At 42.3% G+C, this 17,529-nt stretch overlaps 1 long non-coding RNA gene across 2 annotated transcripts; it reads left to right on the forward strand.

Annotated features, from left to right (window-relative positions):
• Positions 1-412: 412 nt before the first annotated feature.
• Positions 413-17,231, forward strand: LOC137856398 (uncharacterized). Of its 2 annotated transcripts, XR_011096425.1 has the most exons (4): positions 413-648; positions 11,423-11,491; positions 11,793-12,164; positions 12,470-17,231. It is a non-coding gene; the product is annotated as an uncharacterized lncRNA (long non-coding RNA). The 2 variants fall into 2 exon arrangements; XR_011096424.1 differs by lacking the exon at positions 12,470-17,231 and having other exon boundaries at positions 423-648; positions 11,793-12,227.
• The last annotated feature ends 298 nt before the right edge of the window (positions 17,232-17,529 follow it).

The raw sequence follows: 17,529 nt of genomic DNA on the forward strand, positions 1-17,529 counted from the left end.
CAAAAAAAAAGAAGTGGATGAAAGGTCTCTCTATTTTTATGTAGCAGTTTGAAAGTGTTGGGTATCTGCAGCAATATTTAGTCCAACGGAAAGTGAAATTGAATCTGCCTGACATAACGAGAAAGTGTCTGGCAGAGCCTGGTCCAGAGGAAAAGCAGCATCTCAAAAACTTAATTTTTAAGATGAATATGCAGTAGAACTAAAAGCTACAGTATAGCTTTGGATCTGGAAGCACAGAGGCTTTGGAGGGAAAACAGAGCTGTTGGTGTTTTAAAGCATGAAGTATATAGACCATGAAGTGAGAGAGAAAATGTTAATGGTGTAAGCTGAAACTTGGCAGAGCTGCACAGGCCAGACCGACAAGTGGCAATGCAACAGGGAGGGAGCAAATTCAGAACAAGAGCAAGCTGAATGAAAATACCACCATAAAGGACAGAAAGTTGCTTGCCTAAAATTGGTACAACAGGTGAAATTTCTCACAGCTGTTTTCAGCTCTTGAGAACACTTCTGCCTTCTACCACCCCAGCACTATGGCAGGTGTCCCCAGTTAGCATCAGGCAAGCAATAAAAGAGTGATTTCATTCCCCCTTACAAACTACAACCGGTGTTTCTGTGAAGGAGTGGTTAAAAGACACAGCTTTTGATAAGGTATCATTTTATTTTATTTCTTTTAAGAAATAACCTAGCAAGGAGTAAATTAGAGGAATGGGCTGGTGGTTGTCATATCCCTCAGCAGCCTGGGGCTGGTAGTAAGGGAATATTAGGGTTACAGGATCCTTTGCCATTCCCTTGCTTATGCAGACGCTGCTTTGTGCTGTGCTTTCTGCTTTTCTTCTCTGAGCATAATTTTGTCTCCCTGAGGCCTAGCATATCCAAGAAGCATTTCAGCTGCTTTTATTAGTACTGAACATACTGAAGAGATGTAGTGCTTTTCCATCACAGATGCTCGCAAGTCACAGCTGCTTGGTCTGGACAAAACTTTAGCACTGCTTTCTAGTCCTTTCTACAACTCTTGGTTCTTCATTGCACTGGGAACTTCTGTCTACATCCAAATACCAAAAATGTTTGGTGTTTGCATAGAATTCTTTTGAAACCTCCCTTATGGTGATAACTTTTGCTGAAAGCAGTAGAAAAGATAGAACTGGCTTCTACCAGCCTTGTTGCTATGATGCAGCTTGGGAGAAAATTATTGTGAAATTGACTAAATCCCACAAATAAAGGGAAAACGTGTTTTAATTTTTACTGCTCTGGCTTTGAAAGCTTCCTTGTAGACTGCATAAAAAAAATCTGGGAAGCCAAATAAAGTCAGTATCTGTGAGCTGTACAAGCAGGTTAAGCTGTTAATTAACACACTCCTTGGTTGTCATGTTAAAGTAATTAACGTGCTTCGCTAATGCTGCTTTGCCACTTCCAGTGCTGTTACCATATTACTGCTGCTGTTAACATGTGGCTGCAACCTTGCCAATGAGAAGCATACTGGCAGTAATGAGGAAGAGACAGAGAGCAGATGGGAGAGTGTCCTTTCTGTCTCTTTATGAATTTTGTCTGTCTTCTATCCAGAGCTCATTCTACAGTGCAGTAACAAAATCCCAGTTCAACCAGGATTTGTGGTCACCCGTTATGCTGCTAGATGCTAATGAATGAGATAGCAGCAGAAGTTGCCATTGAAGCCATGGGTGCAGAAAATGTTACTGTTAGTAATAGTTGCTCCTTTTTCTATAAATCACTTTTGGGGTCTTTTCTGAGAGCAACTTCAGCTTGTCATGAGTTTTGTTTAGTGATACAAGGGAGTTCCTTAAGAGAAGAGCCATATGCTAGGTGAAGAGCAGTCAGTCTTTAAAAATAGATGTTTTTAGAGTGGTGCTTGTCACTATGTTCATAGTTACATGTGCTCTGACCTGCAGGAGGGCCAACAGTGGGTGTGTACACTAAATGTAAAGTAAGCAAAAGTTGAAACTATATTGCTCGTTGATGGTTTTGTACTGTGCTCCTTCAGGATCTTTTTTTTTTTTTTTTTTTAACGTAAGCTATTACTGAAGTGCATTGCCCAAAGAGAAGTGATGTTGCCTTGGGGAATTAGCAGAGCCCCCTTCTTTTCCATATTTAACTGGTAAAAATGGAAACATTGCTCCAAGAGGGTCTCAGGATCCCATCTGTTACCCAAAGCTGAGAGATGGAGGAACTGGAGGTCAAAGTTTGAGTTCAGCTTTCTGTGAGAAAATAAAGCAGAGTTTCCTTAAACATGTTAAAGCTATGCTTTGTATAGATTGTTTGTCTCCCAGCTCTCATGAAATACTTCTTTCAGAAGTATTTACAACTTAAAAGCATTCTTCCTTGGTTTCCATGCTTCCTCACTGAAGGTATCAGAGTAAATTAAATCTATAACTTGGCACTTCTCCTTTTTTCATTTTTCCTCTTGCTGTTTTCCAACACTTTCAAAAGCATAGCCAAATTTTGAAAAGCTGCAGTATAACAAAGCAAATTGATGGAAGAGAATCCTTGGGCCATGTAGCAGAGTGAAGGGGATGAAAAGGGGGAAAGGATGCAACAGAAAATCCAGACTTTTCTGCTTTGATGGAAAATAAAGCTGGAAAATCTTCTCAGAATAGTTTTCTGTATTATATTTTTGTGCAAAAATGGAATAAAAGTAAAAGCAGAAAAAAACATCTCTGGCCAGATTTAGTCCTAGTCCATGAAATCTCGGTCCTCATGTTTGTCCAAGAGCAAATGGAAAGGCAGATTTAAATTAGTGATGGCGTTGTGTGATTCGAACAGCTGAACTATGTTGCCTGGTAACCTTTTTGAGTTATATTATATACAGCATTGAGCACTCAATACTGCAAAATTGAGTGAAAAAAATAGCTGCAAAATGGCTATTTGCCTAATGGAAAAGAAAATGGAGAACACATGGACCAAATTAAGAGGGAAAAAATTAGGCTGCTTCTTTCCTCTTTCTTCTACTGGCTTGCTTCCACGTACTTTGATGGAGTTGTTCATGAATTATGTTGCCATGCGATGTATAGAGCTAGTAGCATAGGGCTAAGGTAAAGGAACAGTGGGCATTTCAAGCCCACAGGACTGTTTGTGGGGAAAAAGAGAGCTAAAACTGAACTAAAAGTTCTTCCCCCCTCACTGTAAGGAAGAAATGAGGGGACACAGTATCCCTTTTTCCCTCCTCTGCAATCTGAGAGGGATATCCCAGAGCTGCTCCTCTTATAAGGGCTCCAGGACACCTGGCTGTAGGTAAGGTAGCTCTGAAGAGAGATTTATTTCATTTAAACGTCTAAAGTACAACAGCTACACAGGAGTTCTTTTCATTTTCATGTGTGCAAATAAAGACAGAGCTTCACTCATCAGCTGTTAATTGGCACTGATGGGTAAACAAGAAAGAACTCAGCCTGGCTAGGTCATTGGGGGCAGCTGTATTCGTACTAATTTATTTATTTTTTCAGTTCACTTGATTTGGAAATCAGTGAGACACAATAAATAGAAATCCATGAGGTTATTATTCACAGCATCACGGTTGGTGGAGCTCTGCTTGAAATCAGCAGGACTGTCAAGCCCATGACACGGCCAGGCTGCAAGCACTCAGTCATCGCTTTGCTCAGGGTACAGAGGAGTGCTGAGAAATGACCAAAAGCTTTCCCAGAAATACGCTGCCCTGAAGATCCATTTGTTAAGCAGAGGCTGTGCCAATGTGGTGCTCTGCCAGACTTGTACCTCTATGGATATGTCTGCACTGACCGGCCTTCTGTGATGCATGTGGCTGGTCCTGTTTGGGCTGATGTTTGAGGATTAAGAGATTTGGGAAAACTCATTCACTCTGTCATTCTTTCTTGCTCTTCTTAGTTGCTTTGGCTGGATTTTCACCTGCCTGAAGTGGGGAGATGGACACAAACTCATGACTCTTAGACCACACTCCTCACAAATTGCAAAACCTTCTGCTGGTCCCTTGACAGGAACCAGTGGGACTCCTGTACAGCGGGCTTGCATCTGGTCTGCCTTTTTTCTTGCTCATTATATATCCACAGTCAGAAATCCATTTCTTCTAGTGATCTTTAGTACAACCCATTTTTCTCCTCTGGTGATTATCACTGTCAAATGTTGTTTGGGTTTTAGCAAAAGTAGCCAACTTGAAAGTTGCATGAAATACTGTATCTAAGGCTGTGACTTGCTCTTTATGCAAGCAAACCTTCTCACACAAACATCCTCTAGAAGAATTGGTTATTGAGTGGTTATTAGCACTCACCAGCTATGCTAGAAAAGGCTTTTTTGACCTCCATGATGAAGTGTAATTCATGGGCCAGGACTGACTTTCTTGCCTCTCTGGGTATTGGGACAGCATTGCCTTCACTGTGTGCAAAATAAACGTGCAAAACCAGGTCTCTCACTTCACAGGTCACCCTACAGCATGCAGTTTCCATTAGCACAGTTTGTGTCACCTGTGATTCCCATGAGCATTTCTGTGTAGGTGGTAATGCTGTGCCAGCCGTTCTCCTTGGGGCTTGATGTTTTTACAAGCTTGTGTTTGCTGGGCAGTCAGCAAAGCCTATAACTGGTGGGTCCTGTACTTGGTCAGCAAACAAATTTCAGTATTTCAGTCTCCTCTCCCTTTGATTTCCCAGCACTGCGTTGATCCTGATGCAGGCAGCTAAGTAACACGTTATTGAGACATCTTCGCTGTGATTTGGAAAAACACTAGGTGTCATCAGTGAGGTTTTGATTCTTCCAGCAGTAACATCTGTGTGTGAGAACCCACAGCAATGCTGCTGATAGAAACGTTGACCGAGGTCTTGGTGCGTTTTTATAGCAAAGCCAAGAGTTTCTGAAATCCCCATCCCAGACAAGTCTAGCCAAGAATTGAGGTTGTCCAGTAAAAACCATGTCAGGATTAAGTCTGTCTTTTAAGTGCATATAAGGGTATTTTTTTAAAAAAAACTATTTTTATCAAGAATGAAAACATTATTAAAATACCAAGTGAAAAACAATTTTTCCTTTATTTGGTTTTTAGTTATCAGTCAGATCTTGTTGGGGATTTGTTTCTTCTTTCCTCCCTGATCTCTCTCATCTCTGCAGGAATCTCTCTCTCGCAGTACTGTGTCCCTAGAAGAAAATGGGAATTATCTTGTTGTTCAGAAACATTATTTTCTGTCACTGAGATGTGAACAGTGATGACCCTGTGCAGTTCAGCCTCCTGGTCCCAGAGGAACCCAAAAAAGGATTCCCCCCCCAAAAGGGGGCAGAGAAGTCACTTAAAAAATAATAATAATTAAAAGAGAGACAAATGCAAGGATTTGAAACTGCACCAATAAATTTCAAAGAGGTTAAAACTCCTCGGTCAGGAAAAAATCTCCTTTTGCCAGTGCACTCTCCTGCTGAGTCCTCCAAATCCCTGAGAAGAAAAAGGTCTGTTTTTGACCAGACAGGAGGAGGTTGTTTTTTTTGTTGTTGTTTGTTTGTTTGTTTTTCATTCTGGATAATGATCATTTCTATTTTTCTCTCCCCTCTGGTCATTTTTTCTGCTAAGATTATAAGGATGGAGGTGGCAGCCAGAGAGAAATTCAGGGGGGAAAAAAAGTCATGTTACCTGTTTTCCACTTCTTTTCCAAAACATGTATGTATATTCCTTTCATTTTTGTGTTACTGATAGTAATTTTCAGTACACTCTAGGTAGTTCTGATTCTTTTGTCTGCTTTTTGGGAAGCCACACTTTGAGTCTGAGCTGCTATGGATGAGGGAGTTTGATCTGTTTGTGTTTAGGAATTAAACTCACCACAGATGCCCCTAATCCTTCATTAAGTTCTTGCAGGTGTCAGCTGTAGTGGTACTGGAGACTTCCTAATCTTGGCACCCACACAGTCTAGCCATAGCTTAGGTTCAAAAGCCTTTATAACATTGCATTGCTCCAGAAAGTGTGCACTGTGGGCTAGAAGAAAACCCTTTTGCCTCCACTACTGGTTTCGGCAACATCTCAGACCGTATCTACATAAGCAGTGGGGCTTAAGTGGTAGCGTTTATAAAACTAAAGCAAACTTTAGTTCTGTGTCTGAAAAGTAAATGTGCAGCCCAGTCCAGTTCCTTTTAGCTGAGTGGCACAAATCCTGGATTAGACAGTAAGAATATGCTTAAACCAGGAAAAAGCAAGAAGTCATTCAGGAAATTGCACTACATAAGGAATTAGCTGTAAATAGAGGGGATGGCAGCATCCGTGGGAGAGAGCGCTGAAATGCCACAAATAGAAATTGTCAAAATAAAGCTTAGAGAGTTGGAAATAATAAAATAGCTTTCTAGGATAGGTTTCTATCACGGTTAAGTGGAGAAGCAGTTTTGGGTTGACCTCATAAGGAAAAGGACCACCAAAAATCAAAAGGAAAGGTGGGCGATGTTGTTCGCAAGATGACTGCAACAAATCACTGGGTTAATTTTGGGAGAAGGACAACACGTCTGGAGAAGGAGGCATTGGAAACAGTCATTTTTAGGAGTTTCTATCTTGTTCTTTGTTGTAGAGCTGGCTGTTTTTTCACTTCTTTTCCCATGTTTCTATCTCTGTTTCAGCTCTTGAGATAGTCATTAACTAAAAACACGCCTTGCAAACCACTCTTAAAGCAAAAGATGCCCCCAGAATATTTTGAACCTATGGTACATGCTAGCTATGCCTTTTCTTAACCTCCTTCAAATTTAGCTGGAATATATTTAATTTTTATACATATATTTTTAAACGTATGTAGCTCTCTATCTACAGGGATGACAGTTACCCAGCACCTAGGTGCCCCAGCTGGAGAGCAACAGGCAGTGAAGGGAAACCAACAAATTTGCCTACAAATCCCATGATGTCTTTCCCTCCAACACCATGCCCAGTATGCTGGCAAGAGGCTTTGTTTTTTGATTCTCTTCTGCTTCCGCATTATCAGCCTGTCTTCCTTTTCCCTCCTACGTTTTTTTCCATCCTTGTTAGATCACTTCCTTTAACATTAAAAAATAACTAATTTTAAAAATGAACAAACAAAAAAAAAAATAATGAAGCAAGGTCCTCCTCTTTTCCTGCTCTTTTTTATTAAGTAACCCCTACCTTTAAAGCAGGAGGTGTTCTTGTTCAGCCATTTGTCATTGTTCCTCAGTTTCTGCTGAGTTATGCTCTGTCTGCTCCTTTAGGTGCAGCTTTAGTTCAATCCTTTTTTCACTTTATATATCCCAGGAGACCCTGGGGCTGGTCCCTTCCAAACCTTTACGTGTATACTTTTCTTTTTTCTCCTTGCTTTTGCTGCAAGCCTCAGGGAATTTATGGGCATACACATGTGGCCTAAACATGACATAGCAGAACTGAAAGATGAGGGTAAGCAAAGCAATGAAGAGCAAATACTCAGGCCATAGGACGTTTTGCTTGAAGCGCCAAGGGCCTTCAGCTAACTTTCCACTATAGCCTTTTTGTCACTTGGATAGGCTATTATTAGAATAAAGGTACTCAGTCTTGTGTCCATTACAGACAGGCTGCTAATAAATCATATTCTGTTCCATTTCTCCATAGAGCGATTTCATTTTTGAAACGTGGCTGTTGACTGCGTCTCTGGCAGTCTAAAGCGGGAGTAAAATGCTGCCCTTCTGCTGTGGGATCAGTTTGCATTTGCTGTGTGGATGTGTCCAAATGAACGTGCAAGCAGCAAATGGAGACTCACACCCCCTGCCTACGCAGGAGCTTAGATCCAGAAGCAAACTCCTCTTGGTCTGTATATAAATAGAACTGTATGTAAAATCCCAACACCGTTAGCTTACACAAATTGTGTATGCCAATCATTCTAAAAATTTTTTCCAAGCGAGCAAATCCACCGTAAATCTAAGAGATAATCAAATACAATGTCTTGTGGTCACTTTACACCTTTGGTGACCCCATCAAAGCATGCCAGCTCTTTGCCAAAATCCATGACTCTGTTTGCAAACTTTAGCTCTTCCAGAAAGTTTATGCACCTGATGCAATGTTTCTTTATTAAAACTCCTCCTTGTTTTAGTCCCTTCGTCTAATTTAGCTAGGGTCAAACTAGGTTTCTAGCTGTTGGAATAAAGCTTAATGTGAAGAAATATCACTACTGGAATGTTACACTGCCTGTCTGCTCCCTAGCTGGAGAAATCAATACTTCACAAAGATATGGGGAAGACAGAAAAGCCATAAGCTAACAATTTATTGCTGATATTTAAAATGTTTCAGAGATAAGTCTATGTTCAATGTGACAATTTTAAGACAGAATGGAAATGTAAAATTATTCCAAGCCATTGCCGTCTGGAAACAGCTGTTCTCCAAAACTGATTAATGCTTATAAAGTGTGTGTTCCTGATAATGGATAAAATAGATTGTAGTTCTACTGATGCCTGAAGTTTGAAAGATATCAAAGCACCTTACGATGTATTTGTCAGACTCTGTCTTGGGCTTTGTAATCCCTCCTCACTGAGGACTAATTGCAGTTTTCCACTGGGGAGCTGCAAGGTGATGTGAAAAGAGGCAGTCCTGGTTCTGCTCACAAAGAGCAAATCAGCATCACAGCTGGCAGTACACACCAGCTTTTTGTGTTGAGATGAGATGGACAAAAATGAAGATGTTTATAAGAGGAAAAACTCTCCCTAAAGCTAAAAGGACTATGCTATGGTTCTCAAGCCACATCCATCTATGCAGAGTCTGGCTAGTGATCACCAAGGGTGTGGGCTGAAACAGACAGCACAAACTTTTTTCCAGGTTCAAGTTTTCTCAGATTGAGAATAGAGAGATATTAGTAAGTTTGATTGGCCATGTTCCTTTTATTTGGAGAAAACTCAAGTTGTTTCAGAATTCATGCTTAAGTAGAAACATTTGTCTGGGGTGGGAGGAGGATTTAATGATAAGCAGGTAGAGAGCTTAAAAAAAAAAAAACACTGATTTTTCCTCCAGTAAGCTAAGAGGCATAACAAAGTCTCATTCACCACTTTACTATTCTGCACATACCATGTATCTTTAATAAACAGATCAAATACCATCCAAAAAACTCAGTGAGGTTCCCCTTTCCCAGCTGCTCTGAGGTCTGCTCCAGGATTTCAGTCCTCTGATCCCTGCAATGCTTCCAAAGCCTAGCCTTAATTTATTCCACTCTCTCTGCTGGCTGAGACTATCCCCCCTTAGCTATTTTTCATCAAAAAGAAGAAAACAGATTTTCTGTGTTAACACAGCCAATGGAACGTGTAATGCTTTCAGTTTCACAACTTCCCCCAAGGAATGCCGTACCAAGACTTTCTGCAGCCCCATACCTCTCTTCTCAGTGCCATTACAGACTCGTGTGTTTCTTTGAAATTTACCATTTGGGAGTTTCTTACCAACATGCTTTCTAATCTAGCTTTTTTGTAGCCATCCTCATTTCCTGCAGTTTGTTTAATAGCTTCCCAAGCAGTGGTGAATCTGATACTTTCCTGAAGTGCAGGAAGATAAAATCTGCATAATTTCTGTAGTCCAGCAAATATACTCTCCTACCTAGAAGGGCTATGGACTGAGTCCTACAGCACCTGTTTGTAGAAAATATGCTCCATTTTGTTCTCTCCTTCATTCACATCTGTATCTACCTCCTTTGTATCAAAAGCTTCTTTACAGTCCTCTCTATATCTGGGCTCTCAATAACGATATGTTTGGCTTTAAAGCCCTATTTTTTTCCACACTTGCATTTGCTCTTTTATCAATCAGCCCTTATCAACATCATCTCCAACGACTAACTTGAATCCCTAGATTACTAGAGGTGCCCACAATTCTTGTAGCCACCGTTTGGCATGCCCACCTTGCCCAAGGCTGCTTCAGCCCCAGAAAGTAGCTCCAGTGACAAGAGATGTCCCTGGTGGACTAAGGACATGCCTCAGCCCCTGGATCCACAGTGAACCTACACAAGGCTGAAACATGCCTGAAAGAGCCTTTTTCCATGAAAATAACTCATCACATTAGCTAGAACATGCAAGTCATGCAGATGCTTTATCCACACAGTCAGGAGGAGATCAACGAGGCAGGGTGGGGGAAGTTATGCAAAAGCCTGGCCAGACAGACGCAAAAAACAAAGCCCCACACCCTCTGTCTGGTGATCCTGATGACTGAACAGTGGTGGAAACATCTTTATTTGCCAAAAAAGAGCGTCTCTCCTCCATACAAGGAGCTGCGAGCTCTCCCTGGTCTTTGTGGTCCTTCTGGGTGCTTGCATCTGCCATGACAGGAATGAGAGGGCAGTCTGAACTCGTCACTGGAATGAAACGCGAATTTCCTGCCATCGCTCATCCTTTACCTCTTCCTCTCTTACTAAACAGATAAGGACGTGGCTGGCTGGAGATCGGTTTGTTTGCTTTGCGAGCCCTTTCAAGTCCAGATCCTGAGGCAGCAGGGTTGGTTAGGGCTGCAGGACAGGGCGCATTGTTCTCTGCCGTCAGGTCCTGATTTGTGCGAGAAGGAAAAAGTCATTCCTCATGCTGGCTGCCCTCTTAGAAATAGAGCTGCTTAGAGGCATTTTGCAAAAGTTTTGGTGAGGTGTGGAAGATGTGCTCTGTTTTCACTCCTTGCAATCAGATTCTGTTTTTTTGTTGTTTTTTTTTTTTTTTTTTTAATATACATATATATTTTCCCCTAGAATAAGCTATCTTGAAATAAATTTGCTTATACTTCTCCTAGTGCATACTTTGCTTATGACATTTTAAAGTACTTCATGGTATGTAATGTACTGTATGCACAATATACTATTTTCTTAAATCTATCATCAGTTTTCTTTCTCTGCCCTTCCTGTCAGCTAAACAGAGAGAACTGAATCTCAATTTAAATTTCATGGGTGGAGAGGGAAGGAAGAGAGGAGAGGTGGAGGGGGAAGGAGCAGCAAATTGTTTTGCAAAAGGTCTCTGGGCTGAAGCCATGCTTTTGTTTGAAAATGTAGATACATACCCAGCGACTGCTAATGTTGAATATAACATCATGTTAATAATCTATGAGAGAGCCTGCATTATAAGTCATGATGAAAATATGAAATTTTGGAATGATGAGAAACTCCTAGAGCATCCTTTGCAGCATGTTTGGTCCTGTGCCCACAGCCTGTGGGATGAGGGAAACCAGCCCATAGAGGCCAACCTGCTGATTCTTGCCTGTGCCTCTGTTTCCCCAGCAAACCACTATTAATTCACCTGTCAGCCTAATGAAAACCAGGAACTGAGGTGAGGGTATCACTGGTGCCCTGCCAGAGCTGGGCTGTGGGTGGGAGGACCAGGGGAGCAGCCTGCCTTGGAGAAGGCCAGGCTCCACTTTGGGGTCTGTGTTGTGCCTCACAAGGGGAAGCTTTCCAAGAAGGTTTTTCCCTGCTCTGCTAGGAGAGGTGGAAACGCTGCCCACAAAAGAGAAGCAAAACTTTTTTTATAGCCTCTTACGCTTGTGCTTCCTTGGATTTTTCAGATACTGCAACAATGAATGCGGTCATGTTTGGGAGCTCCTCGGCTACTGCGGTGTTGCAAGCTACATGAGGTAATACAGAAATATTCCATTCATTTCCACCGACCAGCTCCTTGGCCCTTTTCCAGCAGCTCTGTAAACTTGTAAAACTGATGGATCAGTTTCCCAAGGGTCTTTATTACCAAGACTTCTGACTTCTCAGAAACTGGAACAGCCTTTACAGACTATTTCAAGGATGCAGAATGGCTAAAATAAGCTTTTATTTAGTGTTCCCTATGGTTTTGTGCCCTTCTTCTTCTCCCAAAGTCCCTTTTATGTCGTGTTTAGCACAGGAGAATGGGATGGGACTCTTAGGGCTTATCTCTATCAACAGGAAGAGGTCACTTCAGAATGAAGTTAAGTGCTACCGCTCCCTTCCTCAGGGGCAGAGAAGACTGAGACGGCTGAGCAGAGGTTATGTGTTGGGTCAGTCTGACAAATCAGCAGCTTTGGGCTGATTGGGATCTGTTTCCAATGAGGGCCGGTTAAATATGTGCACAATCCAGCTTCAAACGTAGTCCTGCATGTGAATTAAACTCTACAAAACACTGTTAATTTGAATTTTACTGTGTAAAATCAGAACCAGTGGATGTCTCTCCACTGTCCTGCTTTGCTAGCCACGTCTACTCTGTGTCGTTCAGCCAACTGACTCCTGACTGAAGCAGCCTGCTGTTCAGCTGGCTGTGCAGGGCATAGACCGGTTTTGGTAGGTACAACACCGTTACAAATGGAACTCATTTTGCATTTGGGGGAAGAAAAAAAAGAAGAGTTGTCCAGCTGATTCTGGTTTCTGAAAGACAAAACATTTGAACATATATATGATATATTTATATATGAAATGTATATAACATCAGATATATGAAATGCACAATATACATATATATTACATACATAAATTTATCATAATACTTTTATATAAGAAACATAAATATACTGGCTAAAAAGGAAAAGGAAAAAAACTTTCACCCATGAATGCCTCTGAATGATAAAAGCTGTCCCTGTCCCTTCCAGTTTCAAGCATGTAAATCGGAGTGGAGCAGAAGAACCACTTTGTTCCCCAGCCCTGCCCCCGGGTATATAAATAGCCGCCTGGGTGGCTGCTGGAGTGCCTCTCATTCCAGAGATCTTTGGCCACCCTCTTATCAAAACAGAAAGACTGACTTCACTCCCGCTCTCTGCTGACTGATTTCATGCTGGAAACAGGTAAGGAGGCCGTGGCCATCGTCCTTGAATTGGCCACCTACTTCCAGAGGTCGAGCAAAGAGAAACGCGCTGCCAACATTCCTCCTTCACAAAATAAGCTGGTGCTTGAGCAGTCCCGGCTGACAAATGTTCTCCAGAGCGATGCAGAGCAACCATCCCAGGCGGGCTAACAAGGGGTATCGAGCTACAGTGCTGGGGAAGATGCGAAATGCGAGACAAAGCCTGGTGCCAATTTTAAACGCTGGAGCTGGGGAAGGTTTCCACTGGGTGGTGAAAGGTCTGGGTCACTGACCAACGGTGGCCCTGGGCACCTGGGGGAGGACAGGGCTGTTGTCCCAGTTCTGGTGCTTGGGAGGCTGGCATTTACACCCAACGCCATGATTTGGTGAAACCTTACTGTCAGCATCAAAATTTCCTGCCTGCTTTCATCTTCTTAGGCATGGTAAGAGCTTAGAGGTAATGGGTGGTGGCTAAAACCTTTCACTTATCTCCTTCCCGCTTTCACTTTATTTTTTCCTTCCTCCCCCTTTCTGTTGCTTTAATTAGTCCCTAATATACGTTGATATCTTGTCCCTAATATACGTTGATATCTTGTCCCTAATATATGTTGATATCACGTCTCAGAGACACTGTGGCTACCCTCGTGCAAGCGGGGTCACGCATTTGACATGTACGCCGTGCCACAGATGATTGATGCCACCCTTCTGTCACTGTCACGTTTCCTCTAAAACACGAGCTTAGAGGGTGAGGGGTTGTATCCCTGTGCTTCAGAGTTGTTCTCATAGGAAGAGAAGGCAAGCACAGGCCGGTGCCTGGCTAATGCACCGCAGACACCTCGTGCTCCTCCAAAGTGCTGTCAGCTCCTGGTTATCCCTGGATTGATGGTGCAGGCTGCAAGTCCCACCTGTAGCTGCACAGATGCTGTGGGCTGCACAAGGCAGCTGCAGCAGGTCCTGCTTCACTTGCAGGTGTTTGAATTGCCCTTCCTCTACAGAAAACATTTTTCCATAGCTGGGGAAAAACATTGTAAATGTGCTCTTTGAGAGTCACCTAGGTCTCCACAATTTGGAGTTATCCTTAATTGTGCCATCACCTCACTGATGGGAAGCACAGAGAGAGATTTGCCTCTGAACAGCTTTATTTCTTTTCCTCGTTCATTAATCTATGTAAGCCTTCTTCTAACAAAACTAAAAAAAAAAAAAAAAAGTCTACCACACTGTTTTTTCCCCCATCTTTTTTTGGTTTCCTATCCTGTTTTATGACAAGCCACTGTTGATGCTGTTCTTTACTTCCGCTGCTTTGCCAACATTGACAGCATCACGTTTGGTATCCAGGAAGACATTGTGAAATATCTTCATTTTTTAGTACTAGCACTGTTTCCTTCTTCATGCAGACCTCTGGATGGGTTTTGACTCCTGGTGGCTCTGCTCTGAACTTCACTACAGACCATGCTCACAACACCTCTGCTTTATTTATTTATTTATTTATTTATTTATGAAGCATAGTTTATTGGGCTTGGCAAAGGCAGCTCTCATCAGATCAGCCTCATAGCTTTCTTGCCAACTGCTGGCATAAACAAAAGAAACGTGTCCTCTCCCGGCTCTAGTGTGGCATCTGATGTCTTCCCCCAATTCTGACACTGCTGAAGACCATCATTTTTACGTAAGGTATGCAGGAAGACAACAGCAGGCAATGCTGCAAAATAAAGGAGCAGGCAGAAAGCAGTTGATGGAGTTTATATGCACTCATATATGTGAACTTACACAGATGTATGTATAGATAAATTGAAAGGTCTGGAAATCATTCTTAATGTTTTCCTTAGTGAACTAGGCATAAAGACTACAAGTTTGCTGGTGAAACTTGTGGATGGTGAAAAGTTGGGAGGCACTATCAGGAGGATGGAAAATGTGAAAAATGTTATGGGAAGGAAACCATACTAAACCAAATGAAATTAATTTCAGAAGCATAGATGGCTAAAGAATGCATATGGAAATTGCCATCAATAATTGCTGTTAGTCTGAAAAAGTAGAAGCTGAAGATAGAAGTGGAAATAAAATGAAACAGGCAACTTCATGGTACCTCTGAAGCACTGTTATAATTTTTTTCAGACAAGGAAATATCCTGGAATACGTTGAACGAAATTTTTCCAGTGGCGATATTAATTCTGTTACAGAAGACGACATTGGGAAGGTGTTCCCAGGATGCTATATATGATTCTGACGTCTCACATTCAGGGAAAATACAAATCTGAACAGGTGTAAAGAAAGGCTACTGAGATCATCAGGAGAGCCACGATCTTTCCTTACAAACAGAGGCAAGGCAAGCTCAACTCGCTTAGCCTAGGAAAATTAAGGTTGACAGGGGATACGATTTCCATCTAAAAATACGCAGGAGTGGAACTATTGAGAGGGAGAAGAACTATTTAAATTTGTCTGTGACTAAACTTAGGCTGGAAATCAGATGCAGTTTCCTGATCATTAAAACAGAGGCAAGGACAGCCTTCCGATAGGAACAGCTGGGACAAAAAAAAAAAGTACCACTTTAAAGATGTAATTTTGGTAGTGAAGAAAATGCTATAGCACCTTAGGAGGGAGAGGCAGGAGCTCAGTGATGCTTTGTGTTCATCTGATTCCTGCATCTACACGAGGAATGTGTAGGGAGGTGACAGTCTCAATGTTGCTAGAGATGCAGGATGTCCCTTCAGTTGTCCCTTTGGTACCTTCTGTTATTCTTCACTTATGTCCAGCGTTTCAGCCCAAAATATTGGCACAGTCCAGGCTTCATTCTTCTGCCTGTGACGCCCAGATCTACGCGGCAGCTAACCTTGCAAAACTGACAAGGAGCAGGAGTTTTCACAAGCAGCAAGAGGGATATAAATCACTTTAACATAATTCACACATAAATATGGTGCTGGTGAGTGTAAATTTGGTACAAATTCTTCAAATGTATAAATATGAATGTCTCTGTTTCTTTTTCTCTCCGTTTCCCTTTGTCAGTAAAGATTAGATGTCTTTTATTTACTGTGGGAATAGCTATTACTTGCTTTAATATTTCGTGTTGCCAGTGGCTAAAATAAGAGTTCCTTGACATGTTTTCAGGTCTCACTGCTCTCATGGATAGATTATTTTACTTTATTTATTTTTCCACAGAGAAATATAAGTTTAGAGGTGGTAGCAAAGGCCTAGAGAGGCTTCTCTAAATGCTGTTTTTTTTTTTTTTTTTTTTTTTTTAATGGGTTTACCTAAATGGTTATAATGGTTAGATCAGTCAGTGCAATAGGCAAGCTGTGTTTGTTTATTTATTTAGCTATTTTCTGTACCTTTGTAAATGCATTGTTGGACCTGTTGATACATTTTAATTTCACCAGTTTGGACTATGTTGATATTAGTAACAGTATAAAAAACAAACAAACAACAGAAAAAGACCACATAGAATCAGCTGCAGTGCTTTGACTGACTTACAATGACAGCCCCAAAGGGCATTTTCAGACCACCTCTGGCCAAACTGCAAATGGATCTTGGGAAAAGGCTGCCTGTGGCTGTTGCTGACTGAATTAGTGGTGCTGGTGGGAAGAAAGGAGAAATGGTGTCAGGGTTGAGCTGTGCCAGGCTGCTCCCCAGCTGCCAGGCAAAGTGCTCATCATGCTCCAGCTTGCACCCATCCCCTCCCTTGCAATACCTTACATAAAAGATTAGAGGCTGAGCTGCACCTCTTCTCCCATGGCATTAATTAATATAAATAACTGCACAGATCACTCTGAAGGGTTGGATGTTTACTTGCCCAGCCCTACATAATTGGTGATCGTGGCGGATGTCAAGCTTTGCTTTGAGACATCACTCAGCAAGCCCTTCCTGCGCAGCTGATGGACTGCAATTAAACCACACCAAGCCACGGATTCCTGCAGAAACCCTTCCCTGCCATTAAGGAAAAGGAAATTTTAAAGAGTGAAGCGGGTAGATGATTGAAGTAGCTGCTCCTGTATCGTGCTAGGCTGTCTCAAAAATGGGAAAAATGAAGTCTGAGGGTTTTTTCCATGCATTTGTGTGGTTTAAGGAACAGCAAGGGGTATGACAGTCTGGGGTAGGGTAATCCGGTAGTCGAGAGCTGCACAGGAATTTGGAAGAACTGGTTTCATTTCTTCCTCTGAGAGTTGATTCCTTGCACATATAAATGTTTACTGCCCATGGACACCAGCTGTACCTGGTGGCAAGTGCTTCACAGCTTCACAGGGCCCAGGGGTTGTGTGTGTCCACCTCACTGGTGTTGTGATGATGTTTTGCTTATTTTGGTGTGGGGAATTCTTTTTCTTTTTGATGTAAGAGAAGCTTGTGAAGAGTGTGATGATTGTAAAGTAAGAGAATATTGTGATTATTCTTAAATATGCTTTTCACAGAGGCGAGGGATGGAATGTAGTGGGTTTATGTGGCAAGGTTTTGGCAGCAGGGGGCCATAGGGGTGGCTTCTGTGAGAAGAATCTAGAAGCTGCCCTGTGTTAGATAAGGGTCCTGCTGCTGACCAGAGCCGAGCGAGTAAGTGATGATGTTTGCACCTCTGTGAGAGAAGATTTAAGAAAGGGGTGGGGGGGGGGGGCGGCGGAAGGCTGCAGCTGGGAGAGAGAGAGAGAAGTGAGAAACAGCCTTTCAGGCTCCAAAGTCAGTGAAGGAGGGGGAGAGGTGCTGCAGGCACTGGAGCAAAAGTTCCCTGTGGCTTGTGATGAGGACCATGGTGAAGCAGGTTGTCCCCCTGCAGCCCATGACGTACCATGGCAGATCAGACCTCCATGCTGTGGCCCATGGAGGAGACCACAGTGGAGCAGGTAGACCTGCATTGATGGAGGCTGAGGCCCGTGGAGAGCCCCCGCAGGAGCA

This window comes from Anas acuta, chromosome 4 (genome assembly GCF_963932015.1).
Source record: "Anas acuta chromosome 4, bAnaAcu1.1, whole genome shotgun sequence".
NCBI classification, from domain to species: domain Eukaryota; kingdom Metazoa; phylum Chordata; class Aves; order Anseriformes; family Anatidae; genus Anas; species Anas acuta.